The 23,121-nt window shown below is 39.8% G+C and overlaps 1 protein-coding gene across 1 annotated transcript in view; it reads right to left on the bottom strand.

Annotated features, from left to right (window-relative positions):
• TSPAN4 (tetraspanin 4) overlaps positions 1-23,121 on the bottom strand; it is a gene marked incomplete at its 5' end in the record, with an annotated part of 744,217 nt that overhangs the window by 550,780 nt on the left and 170,316 nt on the right. The window contains one exon of the mRNA XM_083350677.1: positions 7,607-7,685. The remainder of the gene's footprint in view (positions 1-7,606; positions 7,686-23,121) is intronic.

A 23,121-nucleotide genomic window follows, 5' to 3' on the forward strand; every position in this document is an offset into this window, starting at 1 on the left:
CACATAACTGCATTGCTTAGCAAAAGAAAACTGTGGTTGTAAGAATGACCTGTGCATGTTATTGTCCAAGAAAAAGATTGATGAAAAGGAACGAATAAAAAGGGACATTAGAAAAAGTGATCAGTTTGTATGAATAGGTGGTATAAGTGAGCACCTGTCCAGCCTAGACGACTTCAAATCACCAGGACCAGATGGATTACATCCCAAGGTTCTCAAGGAACTGGCAGGCGTGATCTCAGAACCACTGAACTATATTTTTCAAAGATCCTGGAGCACTGGGGAACTACCAGAGGAGTGGAAAAGAGCTGATGTAGTTCCCATCTTCAAAAAAGGGAAAAAAATAGATCCAGGAAACTACAGACCTATCAGCCTGACCTCAATACCTGGGAAGATTCTGGAAAAGATAATCAAACAACAAATCAGCGAACACCTTAAAGTCATCACTAAAAGCCAACATGGGTTTGTCAAAAACAGATCATGCCAGACAAATCTTATTGCATTCTTTGACCAAGTGACAAAATTAGTGGACCAGAGGAATGCTGTAGATATAATTTACTTGGACTTCAGTAAGGCATTTGATACAGTAGATCACAACCTACTACTTGATAAGATAGAAAAATGTAGGTTAGACAGCATTACCACCAGATGGATTTGTAGCTGGCTGACAGGACGTACTCAGCGTATGATCCTCAATGGAACTGCATCTACATGGAAGGAAGTGTGTAGTGGGGTGCCCCAGGGCTCTGTTCTGGGCCCAGTGCTCTTCAACATCTTCATCAACGATTTGGATGAGGGGATAGATGGGAAACTCATCAAATTTGCAGATGACACCAAGCTGGCAAGAATAGCCAATACTCTAGAAGATAGGCTTAAGATACAGGAGGATCTGGACAGACTCAAACACTGGGCGCTATCTAACAAAATGAAATTCAATGGTGAAAAAAGTAAGGTTCTACATTTAGACAGGAAAAATCAAATGTACAGATATGGTATAGGTGGTACCTTGCTCAATACTAGTAACTGTGAGAGGGATCTCAGAGTCCTAGTGGACAATCACTTCAATATGAGCCAGCAGTGTGCTGCAGCTACCAAAAAAGTCAACACAGTGCTAGGCTGCATTAACAGAGGGATAGAATCAAGATCGCGTGAAGTACTAATACCACTTTACAATGCCTTGGTAAGGCCACACCTGGAATACTGCATCCAGGTTTGGTCACCACGATGTAAAAAAGATGTTGAGATTCTAGGAAGAGTACAGAGAAGAGCAACAAAGATGACTGGGGGACTGGAGGCTAAAACATATAGGGAACGGTTGCTGGAATTGGGTATGTGTAGTTTAACGAAGAGAAGGGTGAGGGGTGACATGATAGCAGTGTTCCAATATCCCAGCAGCTGCCACAAAGAAGAGGGAATCAAGCTACTCTCCAAAGCACCTGAAAGCAAGACAAGAAGCAATGGATGGAAACTAGTCAAGGAGAGAAGCAACCTAGAACTAAGGAGAAACTTACTGACAATGAGAACAATTAACCAGTGGAACAACCTGCCTCCAGAATGCTCCAACACTGGAAGTTTTTAAGAAGAGACTGGACAGCCATTTGTCTGAAATGGTATAGGGTTTCCCGCTTGAGCAGGGGGTTGGAGTAGATGACCTCCAAGGTCCCTTCCATCTTCTTCTTCTTCTTCTTCTTCTTCTTCTTCTTCTTCTTCTTCTTCTTCTTCTTCTTCTTCTTCTTCTTCTTCTTCTTCTTCTTCTTCTTCTTCTTCTTCCTATTATTATTATAGTTGTTGTTGCTGTTGTTGTTGTTGTTGTTCAGATAGGAATCTGAAATGATTACTGAGCAACTGCATGGCATATTTAATATGAGTGTGAGGAAGTCTGCATCTGTACTTGATACTGTACATGAAGAGTGCAATTATTGTTCCCGGTATAAAGGGGAAAGAAGCAAGAGTGAATGCAAAAACTACAGGAGAATTTGTCTACTAAGCCTGCCATCCAGAGTTATGGCTTTAGGATGGGTAGCCATGCAAATATTTTAAATGAATAAATGAATGAACACCTGGAAAGTCTTTGGCAGAATTCTGATCAAAAAGGTACAGGAGGAGACAATTAGTACAATCTGCGAAATGCAGTGCATTTTTATGCTGGTCAGGTGGTGTAGAGACCAGATTTCAGCTCTCTATCAGGTAACTGAGAAGTACATCAATGACAGGAGATTTATTGCACCTTGGTTAGTTCAGAGACAGTGCTCTGATAGCAAATAGGCTTGAATTATGTAATGTTTTACATGAATATGAAACTGCTAGATGTGGTAAGAGGAGTATATGAAGGATTAATATGGAGTTGCCGAATGTGATAAGAGGAGTGTATGGTGGATGTAAAGCATCCATGAAACTAAACTAAACAGTGAATAGTTCAACATTTAGCCAGGCATAAGACTAGGATGTATCATGTCCCTTTGGCTGTTTAGTGATGGTGAAAGTAGAAGTGTGTTGGTTAGATACCTGAACAAAAATACACTTTTGTATGTGTATGTTTGTGTGTGTGTGTGTGTGTGTGTGTGTGTGTGTGTGTGTGTGTGTGAGAGAGAGAGAGAGAGAGAGAGAGAGAGAGAGAGAGAGAGAGAGAGAGAGAGAGAGAGAGAGAGAGAGAGAGAGACTATATTGTTGGTTAGACTGTGTGATGCAATGCGGAGTATGGATCTGAAAATGAATGTATCAAAGATCAATTATATTGGCAATTATTTCAGATAGAGGAATATGGAGTGAACAGTTGCTGGTTGCCCAACAATGGCTAATAAGTAGTATGTAATTTTTGTCCCCTACTAGAATATTTATAAAAGAATAAAAATTAAGAAATGTTTAAAGGTATGGAAAAATTTTAACCATACAAATGGTGGTAGAAAGGCCATGGCTAGAAATCCCACTATTTGTTTAGCAACTATCTTGGTTAACAACCATAAGCAGTGATAAAAAATCATTTTCTGACCAATGTACATATTTATGACCAAATGTTGTGCACCTGACAGCCCCACATGCCAGAGTGAGAGTAAAACTAACGTAGCTGATTGAGAGAACTTTATCTGAATGAGATGGCAACAATTAGTGATCTTTTCTCTCTCTCTCTCTTTCTCTCTCTCTCTCTCTCTCTCTCTCTCTCTCTCTCTCTCTGTGTGTGTGTGTGTGTGTGTTTGTGTGTGTCTGTGTGTGTGTCATATGTTCACTTTGCGACCATTTTGTTAAATGATCTGGTTATTGTGTCAGAACCCTCAATTATTGATCATGCACATTCTCTGCGAGAACAATGTCTACCCCTTGCCGTTAATGAAGGACATGCTGGCTCATCTTTCCAAGGGGAAAATATTCTCCAAACTGGATTTAAGAGAAGCATACTACCGAGTTAGGATAAAGGAAGGGGATGAGTGGAAAATGGCATTTAATTGCCCCTTGGAGTGCTTCTAGTTCTGAGTCCTGCCTTTCGGATTACAAGGAGTGCCCACAGTATTCATGCAGATGATAAATGAGGTCCTCCAGGAATACTTTGTACAAAGGGGTTCTGGTGTATTTGGATGACATCCTAATATTCACCGAAATGAAGGAGGAGCATTAGAAACCGACAAATGGTTCCTTAACCATAAGAACTTTTGTTCGATGAGGGACAAACTGCCCTGGGTAGGAGAAAGGTTATACTTGCCAAAAACCCAGAGAATAAAAATCATGCAACTCTGCCACGACTCGAAAATGGTGGGGCATTTCAGGTTCGTGAAAACCCTCCATTTGACCAAAAAGCAATTCTGGTGGCCATCTATAAAAAAAGGACATTGAAAGCTATATGGCAAACTGCCCCGTCTGTGCAGGGGCAAAGCGGAGACAGCCGAAAACACCAGGATTATTATAAGCGGTGGCCAACCCTTCAGCACCCTGGAGAGAGAGATCTATGGATTTTATAGTAGAATTGCCAGAAAGCTCAGAGAACACTGTCATTTGGGTTGTGACGGACCAATTCTCCAAACAGGTCCACTTCATACCCTGCTAGAAGATTCCCACTGCTAAAGCCTTAGCCAGATTATTTGTACTACACATGTATTGGTTGCAAGGGGCCCCACAACACATTATATCAGACAGGGGGGTCCAGGTCACCTCAGAGTTCTGAAGAGCTTTTCTGGACCTACTTGGACTGTCATCTAGTCATTATCCACAAATGAATGGTGGGACAGCACATTCGAACTCAGTATTAGAACAATACCTGAGATGCTTCATAAATTACCAACAAGACAATGGGACTGAACTGTTGCCTTTCACAGAAGTCGCTTACAACAATGCAGTGCCTTCAAGTACCGGCTACACACCGTTCCAAGTGGCAACAGGACAAAGTTTCAACCCGATGCCGGAGTTACCTGTTAACGAGCCCCCATCCCCTTTGAATGAGTGGATTAACCAGCTGCAAAACACCCAGCCTGGGGTTAGAAAAGCTTTAGATGAAGCAAGGGAAGCTTATAAAATTCAGGCAGATAACAAACAAATGGAGCCTAAGCCATTCAAAATAGGGGGTAAAGTATATCTCTCAACCAGATTTCTAAAATCCCTACAGCCATCTAAAAAGCTAGGACCAAAATTTGTAGGATCCTTCCCCATAAAACACATAATTAACCCAGTAACAGTGGAATTGGAACTCCCAAAACCATTGAGACAGGTCCACCCTATATTTCACTGCAGCCCGCTTAAACAGGAACTAACCTCCCCTTTAAGGCTAGCAGAAGCTCCCTCCCACAACCAATTATGGTGGAAGGGGAGCAACATTTTGAAATTAAAGAGATATTGGACTCCAGGAAATATCATAGATTGACCCAATACTTGGTGGCATGGAAAGACCTTCCACCATCGCAAAATAAATGGATGCATAAAAAGTATGTCAGGGCTCCCCAACTGCTAAAAAAGTTCCATGCCTGTTACCTGGATAAGCCTGACTAACATTGTTGTTTCAACTGTCTCCCTCTTTGTTATTTTCTCTATTTCCAGGTGGACCTCTTATTTTTCTAGGGGGTAGTATGTCAGAGCCCTCAATTATTAATCATGCATATTCTTTGGGTTTAGGTTAATTGGGTTCTGCCATTCTCTTATGAGGGAGGGTGGTGGCCAGGGACTTGTACTGCACATAGACAGTTTCCTCTATCTCAGGGGTGTCAAACTCAATTTCATTGAGGGCCGCATCAGCATTGCGGTTGCCCTCAGGGGGCCGGGTGGGTATGGCCTGGGTAGGCGTGGCCTACTGGGTGGGCGTAACCTACTGGGTGGGCATGGCTAGAGTGCATATGGCCTACTGGGTGGGTGTGGCCAGCTCTACATCGTTCGCATCAAGGGGGCCTTAGGGGGCCTGGGCAGGAGTGGGACAGATCTGAGGGTCTCTGGAAGAAGGAGGGTCTCTGGAGAAGGACCAAGGCAGTGGGGGCTGTTCCCTCACTGTTTCCAGGATGGCTTCACGGGCCGCATGAAACCACTTCACGGGCCGGATCTGGCCCCCGGGCCTTGTGTTTGACATGTCTGCTCTATCTGCTTTGATGTATCCTTTATGGGGTGTGAAAGGAATGCCTCGGGGCAATCTGCCTTATCTCAGCACACAGGGAGGAACTGGATACCTAACAACCTTGAGAGAGGCGCCTTATCGGTTGCTTTCCCACAGCTCAATGTCACCTGTGGATTGGCCTGTTTGAACCAACCAGATGGACAATTGAGGTGGGGTTATTGTTTCGTGCATTTAACCTATTGATTTCGGCGGGAAGTCCTCAGATCCTGCCTAGCTTTCCTGTTTTCTGTACCTGCCAATAAAAGTTCATTTTGAAATGATAGCAGTTTCAAGAGTTCTGCTTTCTTGGTAGAGAAACGGAGGCAGGTCCTTACACATTGGAATGCAACTCTGTCAATAAACATAGAGTGGGTATATGACATTTGCTGTGAGGTATATGTGTTAAAAGAAGCAAAGTAGTTGTGTATAAGAGTATGTTTCTTATAGGGATTTGAGTATGTCAGGAGAAATATTAAAAATGCATTGAATAAGAAATTTAAATATTTGTGAGAAAACAAAAAGAGAGTCAAAAAATACATGTGAACTAGTACAGACTGAATACAAAAGTGACTGATCAATTTAGAAGAAGTACATTGAGATGATTTTGACATAGAGAGAGAATGAATGAAGACTGAACTACAAAATAAATACACAGAAGGAGAATGAATAGGTTGCGAGGAAGGGGGAGTCAGTGAAAGTTGTAATTGGGTGAGACTGATGAAATCCTGAAGATAAAAGAGGCAAAGTTCAATACATTAGGCAGTATATGGGCATGGGGAAGAAACCCATAGTGAATGCTATCTGTGTACACTAGATATTTCTTTTTCTTACCTTATTTCTGGACTTTGCATAACATTGCTAATTCCAAAAAGGAGCTATGCGATGGGTATGTATATACTTATGTTTCATAACACTGCAAAATATAAAGACTAGTTAAATGGAAACAAATACATCCTATGCAAAACTTCATATATTTATGGCCCTAGATGCATTCATACATTCCCCAAATCCTAAGCTAATATGGAAGGATTTATATGATTATGATACTAGGTTGGATTTCTTTTCAAATTCCTCTACCTCTAGATTGCTCTCAAGATATCAACATTCTACAGTTTCATTCCTCAATATACAGTATGATGAAAATGTCCCATCCTTAACACACAGGGATGTTAAAGAGAAAAGCATACGAAGGAATTCAGATTGAAAATCACTACAATCCATATATGTATTTTTAAACCAAACGAAAGATAAATAAAAATAAAATACTAAAGACACAAGTGCCTGGAGGAGAAGTCTACCATCAGAAGTGTTTTTCACACAGTTTAATATTTTACAATAGTGTTGTATGTTCCCCTGATTTATTGCTTGGGAAATGAAATTGATGAAAGTGAACAAATGACATCATCCAAACACTAATGAAAGAAGAAAATATCCTTAGTGTTTTCAAAGTAAGTTAAAAGATAAGAACAACACCTGACCCAATGAAGTAGCCAAGAACTTTGAAGAGAAAGAGCAATCAAAGCATTATACTTTTGATGATTTTGCTGAATTGAAACAAATACTTTTCACTGGAAAATTTCATTAAATGGCTACTATACACTACTAAACACACTGCAGAGCTATTCACATCCCATCCTTTCTTCTCCTTTTGTTTTTTCCCCTCTTTTCTATTTCAGCATTATAAGGAATGAGATTGCTAAGCACATGTGCTCAGCTTCTACCCTTTAGCTTTCCCCCCTGCATGATGAAGATGACTTGTAATCACATGAAAAGCACAGCACCATTGTAGATTACGGGTGCCATTATGAGGACAAGCTTTGTTCAAGGAGAGTTCAAAGAAATACACACAGAAATGACTTCAATAGGGAAGAACAGACCATAATTAAGAGGTTCAAGTTGGCAAACTGAGTTGTCAGCCTTGGCCTTTGCAGATTATTTATTAAGCTTTAAGTGGGTGGCTATGGGGAAACAAATAACTAATCAGCAAAAGTTTGCTTTTAAAAACCCCTCACTTGCCTTGATAAATGCAATGAGTAAGAAACTTACTGGACCAAACAGGTTTGCTACAAGTTGTTTGACACGCTGTACAGTGGTCTAAAGCAATGCTGGTCCCTCTTTGTGGCACCTATTGAAAAAAGGGAAAGAAGGAAAAGAGGGTTAATCAAATAATGATCAAATAATAATGCTGATTGTTTACTTCTACATCTCTCTCTTGACTTCTGGTTCATATGCAAAACCTTACCTTAACATCACAATATTTATTACACTACCAAAAAGTATTCCAACTAACAAAGGGATGGTTGTTTATTTTATACTTGTACTACAATATATATATATATATATATATATATATATATATATATATATATATATATATATATATATATATATATATATATATATATATATATATATATTGATACAGAACCTGGACTATCATGAGATAAAATATGGATGGAGACACAGAGCTTGACTAAATCGAAGAGCATCCATGTTTAAGCAAAAAAATAAAATAAAAAATGAAGCGAAGGTGAAGGTACTGATTGTATATTCTGTGACTAACCATAAAGTCAAGTTAGAATGATCTGTGTGTTGGCAGGCATGAGTAATGAAATAAATCATGCCAGAAGGAGCAAGATGCCAAGTCATTCACCATTACTATGTCAAAGATGGGCACAGAGGATGAAGTGAGACTTGAGAAATGAGACTGAGAGACTAACAGTCAAACTGTCCATTCTGATGGATAGGGTATTGTGAAAGATTAATATTGGAAGATTATATCCCTGCAAACAGAAGAGAATGATGCCTCTCTTCCAAAAAGACCCTACAACTGTAATAATGTCCAGATCTGGAGTAACTGAAAAGTGCCACTCAAAATTCAGCACTTTGTTCTGTCTGGTAGCGTAAAACAAGAGGACAAAAAGAGCTTGTTATTTCAGCTCTTCAATTCAATTACATTCAATTTGGCTCTCCATTCAGCCTTCTTTTTGACAGTGCACCTTCCCATCAGTTTCATTTCTCTGGATGGAGTGTGACTGGAATGTGTCCACTTTTCTTCTGCAGCAGTTGCCTAAATAGCCACACAGACTGCTATTTAATTATTTACTGAACAGGAACAATTAGGCAGGAAGTTCAGGAGTGTAAGTCTGACTTTTCTTCGTTCATGTAACCCATAACTGTAGATTGGTTGTGTAAAGAAAAATAGTATTAGTTGTATCTTGTTGATACAAGTAATACATGCCTAGAGAAGGAAGTGTGAATCACAGTTCTTAAGAGGATTTTGGCAAGCAAGCTGTATCAGGAGGTGTATTGCATCTCTGGTGTTGTAAACATGCATAAATTATTTTAGGGATGGGACTACATGAAACAAGTCTGAGGGATCCAACTTGTTTGCCTGATCCAAATTCTAGTCTGATATAACTGAAGGGTGCTAGGTTCATTCGTTCATTCATTCATTCATTCATTCATTCATTCATTCATTCATATCCCCAGTGCTTTTTTTTGTAAAAGAAAAAGGTGCCGGAACTCACACATGTTATACAACCCGCCTTGCCTACCCTACAAGGTTCCATCCAAAAAAGGTGCCGGAACTCCGTTCTGAGCGTTCTATGACAAAAAAGCCCTGCATATCCCTATTATTTTCATAAATAACTGAAGGTGGTGAACACACACAATACTCTCTGCTTTCTATTTTCCTCATTACAACAACCTTTTGAGGTGGGTTATGCAGGGACGCGGTGGCTCAGTGGGTTAGAATGCTGAGCTTGTCGATCAGAAGGTCGGCAGTTTGGCGGGTCAAATCCCGAGTGCCGCGTAACAGAGTGAGCGCCTGTTACTCGTCCCAGCTTCTGCCAACCTAGCAGTTCGAAAGCACATAAAAATGCAAGTAGAAAAATAGGGACCACTACGGTGGGAAGGTAACAGCGTTCCGTGCGCCTTTGGCGTCTAGTCATGCCGGCCACATGACCACGGAGATGTCCTCGGACAAGCGCTGGCTCTTCGGCTTTGAAACGGAGATGAGCACCGGTCCCTAGAGTCGGAAATGACTAGCACACATGTGTGGGGGAACCTTTACCTATGCTGAAAAAGAGGGACGGGCCCAAAGTTATCCAGCCTTGATGCCAAAGTCTGGGCAAGGCTGCTCTATAATTTATTAATTGGCCCTGCCAATCCACTTTTCAGTTTTGTGTTCCTCTTTGAATTTCTTTTTTCCATCCCTCCAGATGCCTATTACCACTTCTTTGACTCAGACCCTAGTCCTCCTACGTTATACCCATAGAAATTCATATCCTACATCCTTCTGTATGCTGTATATCCTAACTGTGCTTAATTTTGAAATTCTAACAATCTGCTCTTTCATCTTTTCATGGTTTAACTGAAAACAGCTTTCCTGCTTTGGTACATCACCTTTTACGAATAAAGCAAACTGGGGTGAAAGATGTAGCACCATGAACACATCCAAATGCCATGGGAGAAGAATAAAGATACTAACAGATGTGATCGCTTTCTAGCACTAGTTTTTTTTTTAATTCCAGATTATACTTAGTATATTTTGTTTTCATAAATGTTTACCCTTGATGTGACCTTAATAATTTGGAATCTCAAGAGACTGTAATTCAGCAGTGTCCATTTGCTGATGGACTAAGTTCTGCCTGTTGTAATGGTACAGTATGTAGGAATGAGCTTGGGAGACAGGAGAAACGATGCTGCCTAGGAAATGATCAGATAAAAGGGAGAAGGAATCTGCAGCTGCATAATGGACACAGAAAGAAACTTAGAAAGGATCCACTCTGACTTATCAATAGGTAAAAAGGGACAACAAGCCGACAACAGGAGATTTGTACTTTCAGATTTTCAAGATTCTGTTAATGTAATCTTACAATAAAGTGGAATTGGCTTGTTTGATCATGCTTCTGTCTGGTCTACTAGCAGCAAGGGAAGTCAGTGAGATATCCCTTAAAACCATATATTTTATGCAGGAAATTAAACAAGTTTATACCAAGTGTTTCTTGAGAAATAGTAGCTGACAAATGTTTAAATCCTCTGGGGAAAAGAAGAATCTTACTGCCAAATCTCATGAACATAATAGCCTTTTAAGGCAGAAGGTAGATGAAACCCACTTGTTTTGGGACTTTTACAGAAAAGGCATTTTTATAAAAGTAAATAAAGGGAGCAAAGGAAGGAAAAGATTTAAAAAACCAGACTTCCGGTCCTGTGCAACAGCACAGCAGTCGGAGGGTTCAGGACTCTGTGCCCTTCGGCTGAGTTTCTTCCTGTTAGGGAACCCTAAATGGGCCAGAAGCCGCCCCAAAGAGGCGGCAAAGAAGGAAGTCCCGGGGACCTCGGTGAGACGGCAGTCAACCCGATCGGTCCAGGAGAAGCCTTCCAGAAACCAACAGGAGAAAGGTTAGCCTAACTTCAGAGTCTAGCCCAAGCTGCAAGCAACTGAAGTCAAAAGCACTATTTTAAACTGATTGTAAACAGCACATTTGAATCTGGGTAAGAACATCAATTTTCTCTATCCTACTTATCAGCATTCCTGAAGAAAAAAAAATCTCAAGAAGCAAAAAACCTCCAAAAAAGAAGGAGGGGGATTTTTGCCCCACCCTTTTACTAACGGAAGTGGTGAATTAAACCTTTTATGGAGGACCAAAACGTATTGAAATGAAATGAAATGACTATAATACTTAAATTTAGATAAGTTTGAAGTTACTGAATGGTTAAGATTCTCATTTTAAAGGCAATTTGTTCATTTTGAAAATTTAAAAAATAAACCAGTGGTGACATCTAGTGGTGGATGACGACTACGACAGCTATGGCTTTCATGCAGGACTTGGCAAAATCTGGAAAAAAACTAAGCTCTGCGTGTGACTTTCAGAGCTCTAACAATAGAGAACAGCTGTGACAAAAAAAGAAAACAATCTGGGCTGCAGATAAAGTGAGACTTACAAACTTCAGGAAAGAAAAAAAACTTTTTTCAACTTTCTGGATTACAAGTATCTATTTAACTCTGACCCCAAAGCTATTTGCAAAGAAAAGAAAATTTGGATTCTTGGTCATCATGGAAAATCAGAGATTTATAGAACCTATCAAGAAAAAATAAATACTTTTCAAGAGGAGACATATGATATGTTGCAATTCATTCAAATAACAATGATTTCAAACCACTAAGAAATCCAAAATAAACCAGTTCATCTCCAATTTAACTTTACAACCAAAAAAATCCCAGGAAACAACAACAAAGAAGGAACAGATAAAACAGACAACTGAATATAAATTTGAGGATAGAGATTTAAAGATGGAACCTAACAAAGCAAAGAAGTATGATTTAACCCAAGTGGAAAAAAATTACACGAAATACTGGATTTGGAAAAAACAACTTATAATTTAACACCACAAAACAAATTTGAAGATAAGAAAAAAGATTGGACAAAATGGACTGCAGAGATGCCAGGAAAAACACTAGAACTGGGGAGACAAAAAATGATAAAAGAAGCAGAGAGAAAAAGAAAGAAAAAGATTTTCAACAAAAAAGAATGGGCAAATGCCTCTCCCAAAGATATCGTACTTGACTTACCTTTTATATCTATAGTAACACCTACAAGAATATGGAAAGATTCTTTGACTCAGCAGAACATATTAAGAAAGATACTGGGCAAAAGACAAAGGCTAAAGTGAAAATTAAAAACAGACATTGGGGCCTATCAGAAAGAATATTCAAAAAAGAAACACCTGTTCAAATATGGTTAAAGAAATAGAAAAATTTTGGATGTGAATTTGACTTTAAGAGGGAAGAGCCCCTCAAGTAACATAGTACTTTCTTTTTCTTTTTTTATTTTATTTCTTGATATGAGTAATATAAGAGTTGAAATGGCTTATATAAAGGAAATGTTTTAGATATCTAAAGGTGATTGACTTTAAGAAAATTATAATGGATAAAAAATGTTTTGAATAAGAGTTGAAAGACTAGAGGACTAGATTTATTAAATGAAATATTTAAAGATTAAATATATTTTTAATTATGGTAAAAAAGAACAAATTTTTGGAAATAAATATGTATTAGCTTATAGGAAATAGGAATTTTAAATAGCATACTATCTTTTTATGTTTTTTATTCTTATTTTTCTCTTTTCTTTTTTTAGTCTTATTTATTCCTTAAGTAAGGTAAAAGTATTGGGTTGGCTTATGTAATATATTCCACATAAGAATGACAGCTGTCAAAGGCCGCTCCACGTGGCCGCACTGACAGCTGTCAAAAGCCACGCATGCGCAGTAGCAGCCGCGAGCTGTTAGAACAGCAGCAGCCGCGAGCTGTCAAAGCGGCAGCAGCCGTGAGCTGTCAAAGTTGCGCACGCGCAGACACCTCAGCCATTGACAGCCGCTAGCTGTCAAAATGCTGGCCAGGCTTACCCGAGGTCCCAGCTGAAATGGCAGCCAGCTGACAGGATTCCCCAGCCCAGAGGCGCATGCGCTATCACTGGAGAAATGTCAAAAGCTGCCAGCTGATTATTGGGCACGACCTCTCGGTGGGAAAACACCCGCTCCTGATTTGTTAACCTGTTTGACAGTTGCCTATATAAGGGCTGTTTGTACCATTTTGCCCTGCCCGGGCTGAGTCAATAAACCTTTGAGCTGAAGCCTTCGTCTCTCTCGTCATTGCCTGAGCTAATTCAGCTTACATGAGAAAAATAGACTTAAATATTTAAATGTAATTAACTTTGAGAAAATCTTAACCAGTAAGAATGTTTTGAACATTGTGGGAAAAACAAATGTAAACAAGAACTGTAAACATGATCTATGATGAGACAAGCAGAATGACTACATAGAAAAGAAATATTATATTGATGTGATTATCTGTAGAAATATTAGAAAACTTTTATACTCAATCATCATTCATTAAAACAAGAATTGTATTAACTTAAGGTTGGTAAAAGAGAACATTATGGGAAAAAGAGGAAATTAAGTAAAGTTATTATGCAGATTATAGATTATAGAAATCAACTGTTAGTGAAATGTTTCTTAAATGTAAACCCAGACAACATACTGTTTACCGAATATTAAGGTGATTATGTTAAAAAATTAATAAAACATTTAAAAAAAAAGATTTTAAAAAACCAGATGCTCTAAAGGGACCCTCTTGGTCTTCTTCACTTCGTGCCCGGCCTGTGGTTTGCTAATGCAAATGCAATCATTGATCTGTCTCTAGAGTAATGCTAGATTAAAAGGACAAACGCTTGTCTAACTATGGGGGGTGAATTATTACCCCCCGTAGATAGGGCTCGCAACTTGGGGGTCCTCCTAGATTCACGGCTCACCTTGGAAGATCATATAGGAGCCGTGACTAGGGGGGCCTTTGCACAGGTTCGCCTGGTGCGTCAGTTGCGGCCCTATCTTAGCCGGGATGATCTGTGCACGGTCACTCATGCGCTCGTGTCCTCTCGTCTGGACTACTGCAACGCTCTCTACATGGGGCTGCCCTTGAGGACCACTCGGAAGCTCCAACTGGTACAGAATGCAGCCGCGAGAGTGGTGTTGGGAGTCTCCCGATACTCCCACGTTACACCTCTGCTCCGTGAGCTGCATTGGTTGCCAGTTGTCTTCCGGGTGAGATTCAAGGTACTGGTAACGGTATTCAAAGCACTCCATGGCATGGGGCCGGAGTACCTCAGGGAACATCTGCTGCCGGCATCAAGCTCCCTGCGCCCTGTGCGTTCCCACAGAGAGGGCCTCCTCAGGGTGCCACCGATCAGAGAATGTCGATTGGTGGCCCCCAGGGGGAGATCCTTCTCTGTGGGCGCTCCGGAGCTGTGGAATCAGCTACCGGTTGAGCTCCGGATGGCGCCCGATCTTCGCTCCTTTCGCCGCGATCTCAAGACATTTTTGTTTGTACAAGCCGGCCTAGCCTGAGGGGGAGTGTTGGGGTTGTTTTATCTTTTGTTTTTTAATTTTTCTGGGGGTTTTTAGCGTTGTATTTATATTGTTTTTAACTAGGGCAATTGTTTAATCTGTTTTTAATGTTTGTATTGGTTTTTTTATTCTGCCCTGTGAACCGCCCTGAGTCCTCAGGGAGAAGGGCGGTATATAAATGTTATTAAATTAAATTAAATTAAATTGTTCTCCAATCCAGGAGGGATTGCACAGTGTTCTCACCCTTCCTTTTCACTCTTGAGAATGAAGCTGCTCTCTCGTATATTAATGTGCATTTTAAAACTGAAGCCAGCTGAACAGAGGTTAAGGGCCTATTCCCATAGCTATTTCAGCAGGAGAATCTGTGGGTAACATCTTCAGTCCACCTCAGTCCTGCCACACATTAAGCTCCTTGTCTCAAGAGAGAGAAAATATGCATAGTACAGAAATTCACTCGTCACCACAGCCAAAACAAAGAAAAAGACATATAAGAGAGTAAAGCAGCTCAAACTTCCTTCTTTGCAGGAATTGTCTTCCCCTGCATTTGAACTAGCCTGAGGATTGATCCCAAGTCTTGGGCCATGACCTTCACAAGACAAATATAAACAGATCAATGACTGTTAAAAGCTCCAAGGCTCACCTGTTTTAAAATGATTTGTGATTACTCTTCCCAACAGGCTTGTGGTAGAAGGGGAAACAGGAGTTGTGACCTGTGATAAAAGTGTTTTAGCAACTGCAGAGCTCAATTGTTCTGCTTCTTAAGATGATCACTTTTGCAACTGAATCTTCAGTCATCAACTCTTTTAGCTGAAATATATATGCTATGCTCCAGGGCCACCACCTACAACATCTCCCCGTTTGTCTTGAAAAAGAAAGCTCATGGAAGAGAGAAAAGCAAAGAGATCATCAGGTGCTCCTCAAGCTTCAGCTAAATTGGATCTGCTTTAAGTTGATGTTTTTCCAAAGTAATCCCTGCAGTGTTTTATAAACATTGTCCATCTGTTGATTTCCTACCTGTATTAATGGATAGAAAGCCATTTCATTCCTGCTTTTAAGCCTAAGTGCAGACTATAATTTACAGGAACCCTGTAGGCAATACCGTATTGGTGTCTTGTCTGGGTCTAGGATAATATACATTTTCCAAACCCACCCTGAATTAGTTAAAGCTACATCAAATCCAATGCATCACTTTCTGGTTTTGTGTGGCTGCTGCAAACAATGCAGATCCTTCCTTTTAGGAATCACCAACATTGTGACATAAACACTCAGCACGCCAAATCATCTTTTTCCTTTGAAATTCTGACCCCTGTTACCCAGCTTCTATGTAACCTGACAGCCAGTTTGGTGCGGTTTGGTGGAGCTAAAGCATCAGGTTAGATACTCAAGAGATTCTGAGTTTTGATCAGAAGGCAGAAAGCCAGCTGGGTGACCTTGAGACAATCATTCTCTCTCAGCCCTAGGAAGCAGGAAATGGCAAAACGCTTCCAAAATCTTGCCAAGGCAACTGCAGGAATTTGTCCAGGCAGTCACCAAGAGTCAAGACCAACTCAAAAGTATCAGAAAACAATAAAATAAAAAACACAAAGATGGTTTGCCCTAATATTGTAAGATGAGATACAAAGTAGGGATCCTATGAGATCAACAACACATCTGGGTACTTAGTTTTATAGTCCTCTAGAGTGGGTGAGGCCAAACAAGTGGGCTCTCCTTATATTTCAGTGTGATTGGGGGATTTTAAGTGATAAAATTAAGTTCTATCCACCCCTCATATACTTATGGCATTTATTTCCCTTCTTAAAATTCCTGAAAGCCCCTTCTGACTTGAAACACAGCTCTCAACACATCATGAAGTTTCGTGCAGCTTTTCAATGAATGCTCTGCCTTAAAGAAATGTTCAGCTAGCCACCTTGTAGTAAAGACAAATAATAGAAACATAATAATAAAGAGTAGGATAAAGTGAGAGGCATAATGCTAAGTTACCACCAAACATTTTTCCGAGTAGTTTTTGGCTGTACAGGTACTCCTCGACTTACAACTCTTCATTTAGTGATCATTCAAAGTTACAACAGCACTGGGAAAAAGTGATTTATGACCATTTTTCACACTTATGACCATTGCAGCATCCCCACGGTCGCATGGTCAAAATTCAGATGCTTGGCAACTGGTTCATGCTTATAACAATTGCAGTGTCCTGGGGTCATGATTCCCCTTTGCAACCTTCTGGCAAGCAAAGTCAAGGGGGAAGCCAGATTCACTTAACCTTGTTACTAATTTGGCCACTGCAGTGATTCACTTAACAACTGTGACAAGAAAGGTAGTAAAATGGGGCAAAACTCACTTAACAAATGTCTCACTTAACAATTGAAATTTTGGGACTTCCGGTTTTGCACCATAGCACATGGCCAAGGGATTGCGGAGGTCCGCACCTCACGGCTGGTGTCGCCCTGCCAGGGGATCCTAAATGGGTCTAAAGTTGCCCCGGAGAGGCAACAGAGGGCCCCCCCCATGGATCACAGAAAGACAGCGGTCAATCTGTTAATCCAGGGGAACCCCTCCAACCTGACAGGAGAAAGGCTAGCTGCACATCAGTGACTAGCCCAAGCTACCAGCAGCTGAAGTCCAAAAGCACTAACTAGAACAACCGTGAACTACGTGCTTGGAACTGGGTGAGAATATTGATCTTCTCTCTTTTATTTTGTAACTGATTTCCTGGAAAAGATCCTCAAGAAGCAAAAAATCCTCCGAAAGTGAGAAGGGAGGAGATCACACCCCTACCCTTCCATAGATGAAAGCAACAACTTAATTTTTATGGGGGGCAGAAATATATTGAAATGATCTTAATAATACTATAGTCTGGATAAATCTGAAAATCATGAAAACTGTTAAGACTTTACATCTGAAAGAGTATTGATGAAATTACAAGAAAGTAACTTTTTGCTTTAAAAGTTTGAAAATGAATGGCTACTGACATCTAGTGGAGGATTAGAGCATAGAACAACAGCTGCACTGACTCAGAAATTGGCAAGAATCCCAGCAATAAAGAACAACTTGTTCCTTTGAACCTCAGTGGCTTCTTGCCAAATAGAGAACAGCTGGGAACAGAGGAAAGAAAAGACACTGGGCTACCTACTACAGAGTGAGAACTATATTTGTTTTAAAAACTGCTGATCTTCTGGTATTATAAATACTTACTGAGCTGTGATTTCAAAGCTCAAGAATTGTTTGCAGAGAAAGAAAAACCTTGACTTTTGACTAATCTTTTAGGGGGGAATTTACAGGAAAGCTCCTTAGGGGTTAAACATTCTGGACTCTGATAATTGTAAGACCTCTGAATAGATGAACTATTATAAAACAGTGCTTTTAATGGTGCTTTGATAATTGGAAACACATTGGATTATAAAAACCATATATAAAAATAAGAACTATATAATATTTGGTTGTTTAGACTGTAAGATTGGCTGGTTTGACAAGGCTAATTACAGAGACTATGGTATCAATAAAAGACTGTCTGGAGAGGGGAGACAAAATGGATATTACATACCTATCAAAAAGTGGCAGGAAACCACACCTAATGTCTCCTTCTGAAGGCCGTAGCCTGGAACATCAAAGATCTGTAAGAGCAATACTTCAAGATAAGGCAAATATTTTACAGGAGGAAATGTATGCAATGCTGCAACAGATTCAAATGCCAATAGTTTCAAATCATGATGAGATTAAAAACAACTTCGACAACATAAATGAACACATCTTTAACTTAAACCTACAATTAAAAAACTCTTAGGAAACAACAACAAAAAATGAACAAACAAACCAGATAACAGAATACAAATTAGTGGACAGGGACTCAAAGAGGAAAGCTACAAATGAAGAGAACTATAGTCTAATATAAACAAAAGAAAACTTGCAAGATTTTCCCACAAGAATGGAAATGGAAAAGTTATCTTATTTTTCAGAACTTCAAAATAAACTTGAAGAAAGGAAAGATCTAACAAAATGGATTATAGAGCAGTCAGGAGAATTATTAGAGTTTGGGAGACAAAAAAAGCACATTCTATTTAATTTGTTTTTTCTATTCCCAACAACATTCATAAAAATACAGGAAGAATCCCCTGGCAACCTGAATACACTGACTTGGAAAACTACCTTCGCAAAAGAAGGAGGCTAGAGAGATTTGGTTCGACCCACCAGATGGAGTACTATATGATTGAATATGGTTAAAACGTGGTTTGAATATAGTTAAAAGAATAGATAAATCATGGCTATAAAGGGGCCCTACTGTAAGAGGGATAAGATATATAAGTAGTATAGTATTCTTTATAATATATGAAATATAAAAATATTGGGATGGTGTATGTGAGTGAAAAGTTTGGATATTTAAAGGTAATTAACATTGAGAAAATTATGACTGATAAGAATGGTTTGAACAGAGAAGGGAAATTAAGCTTAAATAAGAATCTTGAAAACAGGATATATACTGACTTAATAAGATGACTTTTATGACTATAATTGAAACATAAACAGATCAGAAATGATGTTATACGCTGATGTTTTCTGTTATTTGTACAAACACAAGAAAACTATTTATATCCAACCTTGTATATATTGAAAGTATTAAGGACTAGGACTAGGAAGGCTCAGATTCAAGACCATTTTCAGTCCCATAAGCTCTCTGAGTGATCTGGGGCCAGTCCCTTTTTCTTTTTTCTTTTCTTTCTCCCAGTTTCTCCAAATACAACCTATCTCACAGTCAGGAAGATAGAAGTCCTGACTTTGAGTTTCTGACTGCAAGGCAGGATATCAATCTATTTAACCAACTCCAACAAATAAATCCTTACTGGTTCTATTATATATAGTTCCTTATTATCTCTCTCTCTCTCTTGTGGTAGTAGCATTGAGAAAACCTTTGTTTTGGTAATTCTGGATATATTGCAGCACTTCATTTTTGTTTCTGTTTCTCTTCTGTTTTCTTTTCTATTCCTCACTCAGTCTCCAAAGGCTTCCTAGAATTTAGCATCTGAATTTAGTATCTGAATTCGAGAAGGTGTATTACACAGGTGTCACTCAAAATACAGTTCTCTATAGATCTGGTTATCGGAAAAGAACAAATGTTCCTCCTTTCCTGCTTTGCTTCTCCAAAAAAAAAAAGACCCCATCACCTTGCAATTGTTTCCATCCAGAGTTTTCCATCTTTCCTTTATAAGATAGCATAAGGGTTTTTTTTCCTATCCATAATTTCACTGACACTCATTTCCTTTAAAAACAATGCAGTCAGCTATGGAAATTCAAGTGCTACAACCAGTGCTTTTTTTGTAAAAGAAAAAGGTGCCGGAACTCACACATGTCATACAACCCACTTTGCCTACCCTACAAGGTTCCATCCAAAAAAGGTGCCAGAACTCCGTTCTGAGCGTTCTATGAGAAAAAAAGCCCTGGCTACAACTTTAAAAGCAACCACAATTAGCAGGGTGTCTATTTACTTTAAATCAACCATAGCATCATATTGCCTAAAAGCTGTCCATCAAATAACCTTGTGCCTCATTGCTAATGGATCTCAAGCCTCTAAAAATGTGCCCTGTAAGTGAAAGTCAGCTGGGTGGAGCTTCATGGAAAAGATTTATTTCTGAGAAGAGCATGAAACTGTCAGGGGTGCAAACATATACACATACTGTAATTGCCATCTTTATGATGGGGAGAGAAGACTCACACATTAGCCTATTGCCGCTTCACTGAAGATCACTTTGTGAAAGGAGTGATGAAATGAAAAGATTTTCTCTTTGCCTGCAAAATGTTCACATTAAAAAAGGAGATTTTCACATGCCACAATCTATTTAAGAAGCCAACAAAAGAACTGGAATTGATACTTCTAATACATGAAGGCCAATGCTAATTTCACCAAATTATTTTCCAAGAAGCCAACGCATGGCTGGATAAAGAAATGGTGTCCTACTGAACAGTTATAAGGTACTATTTCAATCAGCTCCAACAAGCTGGTTTCAAACTTCCTCCCTCTCCTACTCTATAGCAAAAGGTTATAAAACATGCAGGAGGTCTGTGACTTAAAATATACCCCATCAATACCAGCTAACAGAAGAGTCCTCACTATTGATTGACTCCAGATGAAGTCCTCCATTTCTATGTTTACAGACAGCTATCTCTATTGACTGATTCATACATTGTGCGGTTCCCTTTCTGCTTATGGATACCACTTTTTCAACCACCTCCTAGAATTGACCTCTTATAATATCCTCAACCTTACTTCTCCCACACACACACACACCACCACCACCATTATCTGCTGCTTCTATTTCTCCTTCACCTGCAATATTTCCAATATAAATATACACAGATTACCTGAGTAATTATGGATGGTGCTGGAGCATATAACATGCTCATCTATCATCATTTAAATTCTTACATCTGGCCAGGCACACACACACCATGATGTATGCAAAATATTATTGTAAAACTCATGGACTGTGCATTTTAAACTCTGAAGGGGCAAGAGCCCCTGCAACACTATCTTGCTGTGAGCCATCGTGGCACAGTGATTAGAATGCAGTAAATACTGCAGGCTACTTCTGCTGACTGCCGGCTGCCTGCAGTTTGGCAGATCGATTCTCATTGGCTCAAGGTTGACTCAGCCTTCCGTCCTTCCAAGGTCAGTAAAATGAGGACCCAGATTGTTGGGCGCAATATGTTGACTCTGTAAACCGCTTAGAGAGGGCTGTAAAGCACTGTGAAGTGGTATATAAGTCTAAGTGCTATTGCTATATGACCCCCCCACACACTCTTCTAATAATACCAAAGGTCCAGGGGTCAACAAAGGGTCAGTGTTATTATCCCAGCTCTCGGAAAATTGAATATTATTATAGAGGTTTTTAGCTGCCATGGAATTTGCCATCCCGATAGAAATGTGAACCTGGAATGGCTCCCAGGATGCCAACCACAAAAGTAGGTGAACTTGTCAACCTTTACCAATTGGGTGCACTCCAAATATGTTAGGTCTACAGTGGTACCTCAGTACTTATCATTAATTAGTTCTGGGAGGTGTGATAAGTACCAAAAACAATGAGTACCAAACAAATTATTCCCGTAAGGAGAAACATAAGTGAGTCACAAGGCAACCGACACCAACAATTTCTAGCTTGTGTGTTGAGTACCAAACAAACAATGAATTCTGGGACAAAATTTTAATGTCAAAATGCACTGAGAACCAAATTCTATGAGTTTCAAGCAGTTGAGAACCAAGTACTCAAATTCCAAACCATCATGGAGGATGCCAACTGTAGAAGGCTCTCCTGGGTCATGCAAAAGAAACTAGATATAAAAAAGCACAAAGGGTCTTTGGAACTCAACTCACTTCTTTAAATTTTTGCTTCTTTTATCTGCTCAGTGTGTGCCGTTTGGGGATATTCCATGTGACTGACATACCTGTATGCATTCTGCACAAAATGTCAGTGTTACAAGTCCTCTGAAAAGTTATTAATGTGTTTTTGAGCAAGCTATTGCTTGCTGAAATGACTACAAAACTGTGGTGACAAATGACAAATGTTTTACATTAATCATTGTCACAATGTAAACAGTGATGTCTTTTTCTTGTAGAAGGAAAAATTACCCAATTTTACTAAAAATGACCCAGGCATCTTACTTCAAATTTAGGAGACAACACAATGCCTGTGAAATTGAATTGCCTTGGGCTTAAACAGTGTATGTTGATTCCTGATCATTATAGTAGTTACTTCTTTAAAACAGAAAGTGGGAGCAGGAAGCAGAAATCATGATGAATAAAAGACAGCCCAAAGGGAGAGGGCAAATCTGTGTACTTATCTGCTCCACCTTTTACTGAAAAGTCCAGATAAAATTATTTGTTCTTTAGATAATCAAACAATACGATGCACACTCAAAAATGAAATACAATCTATGTGTTTTTTTAAAAAAATTGTACAGGGAGAAAAAAAAAACAACTAAAGCATGTTTGAATGAAAATGATAGAAAAAAGTATTAAGATCTCCCTAAGTTCAGCACTTGTTTCTTAGACTGCAACAACCACACAAAAAAAAAAAAACATTTCAATCCAAGGATCCAGAAGAGTCCCTTAGTTCAGAGCTCCCCAATTTTTCCAGCTTGTCAGCCCGGAAGGAAAGGGAGGAGCAGGGAAATGTGCACGAGCGCAGCCCACGCACATGCACGTGCAAACGGATGTGTGCACGGCAGTGGCGCTAGCACACATGCATGCACAAGTGGGCTGCATGCACCTGTGGTGGTACGCTGGTGCCCGTGCACATGCACAAACAGGCTGCTAGTACCCCCGTGACACTGGTGGTAGTGCTAACGTACCCGTGCATACACACACTGGGCCACTAGTACCTGTGTGACAGGCTACCATGAGTGGGGGGGGGCTCGCCAGCTATTCCTGTGGTCAACAGGCCAGGGCCCGGTACTGGGCCATGGACCATAGGTTGGGGACCCCTGCCTTAGTTACTGTTCAACATTTTCTGAGGGCCAGCATTCCATGACATCATAATGCAGGCTTCCAGTGTCTCTATGTTCATGGAGTTCCCTACCCCATTGCCCCAAAAATTCCTCCCGCAAAAGATTCTAAGTCACACACTGGGCCTACATGGCCACTGGCCAGATTTGTTTCATCTCACCAT

The sequence above is a fragment of the Vipera ursinii genome (genome assembly GCF_947247035.1).
Source record: "Vipera ursinii genome assembly, chromosome: 1".
Lineage (NCBI taxonomy): Eukaryota > Metazoa > Chordata > Lepidosauria > Squamata > Viperidae > Vipera > Vipera ursinii.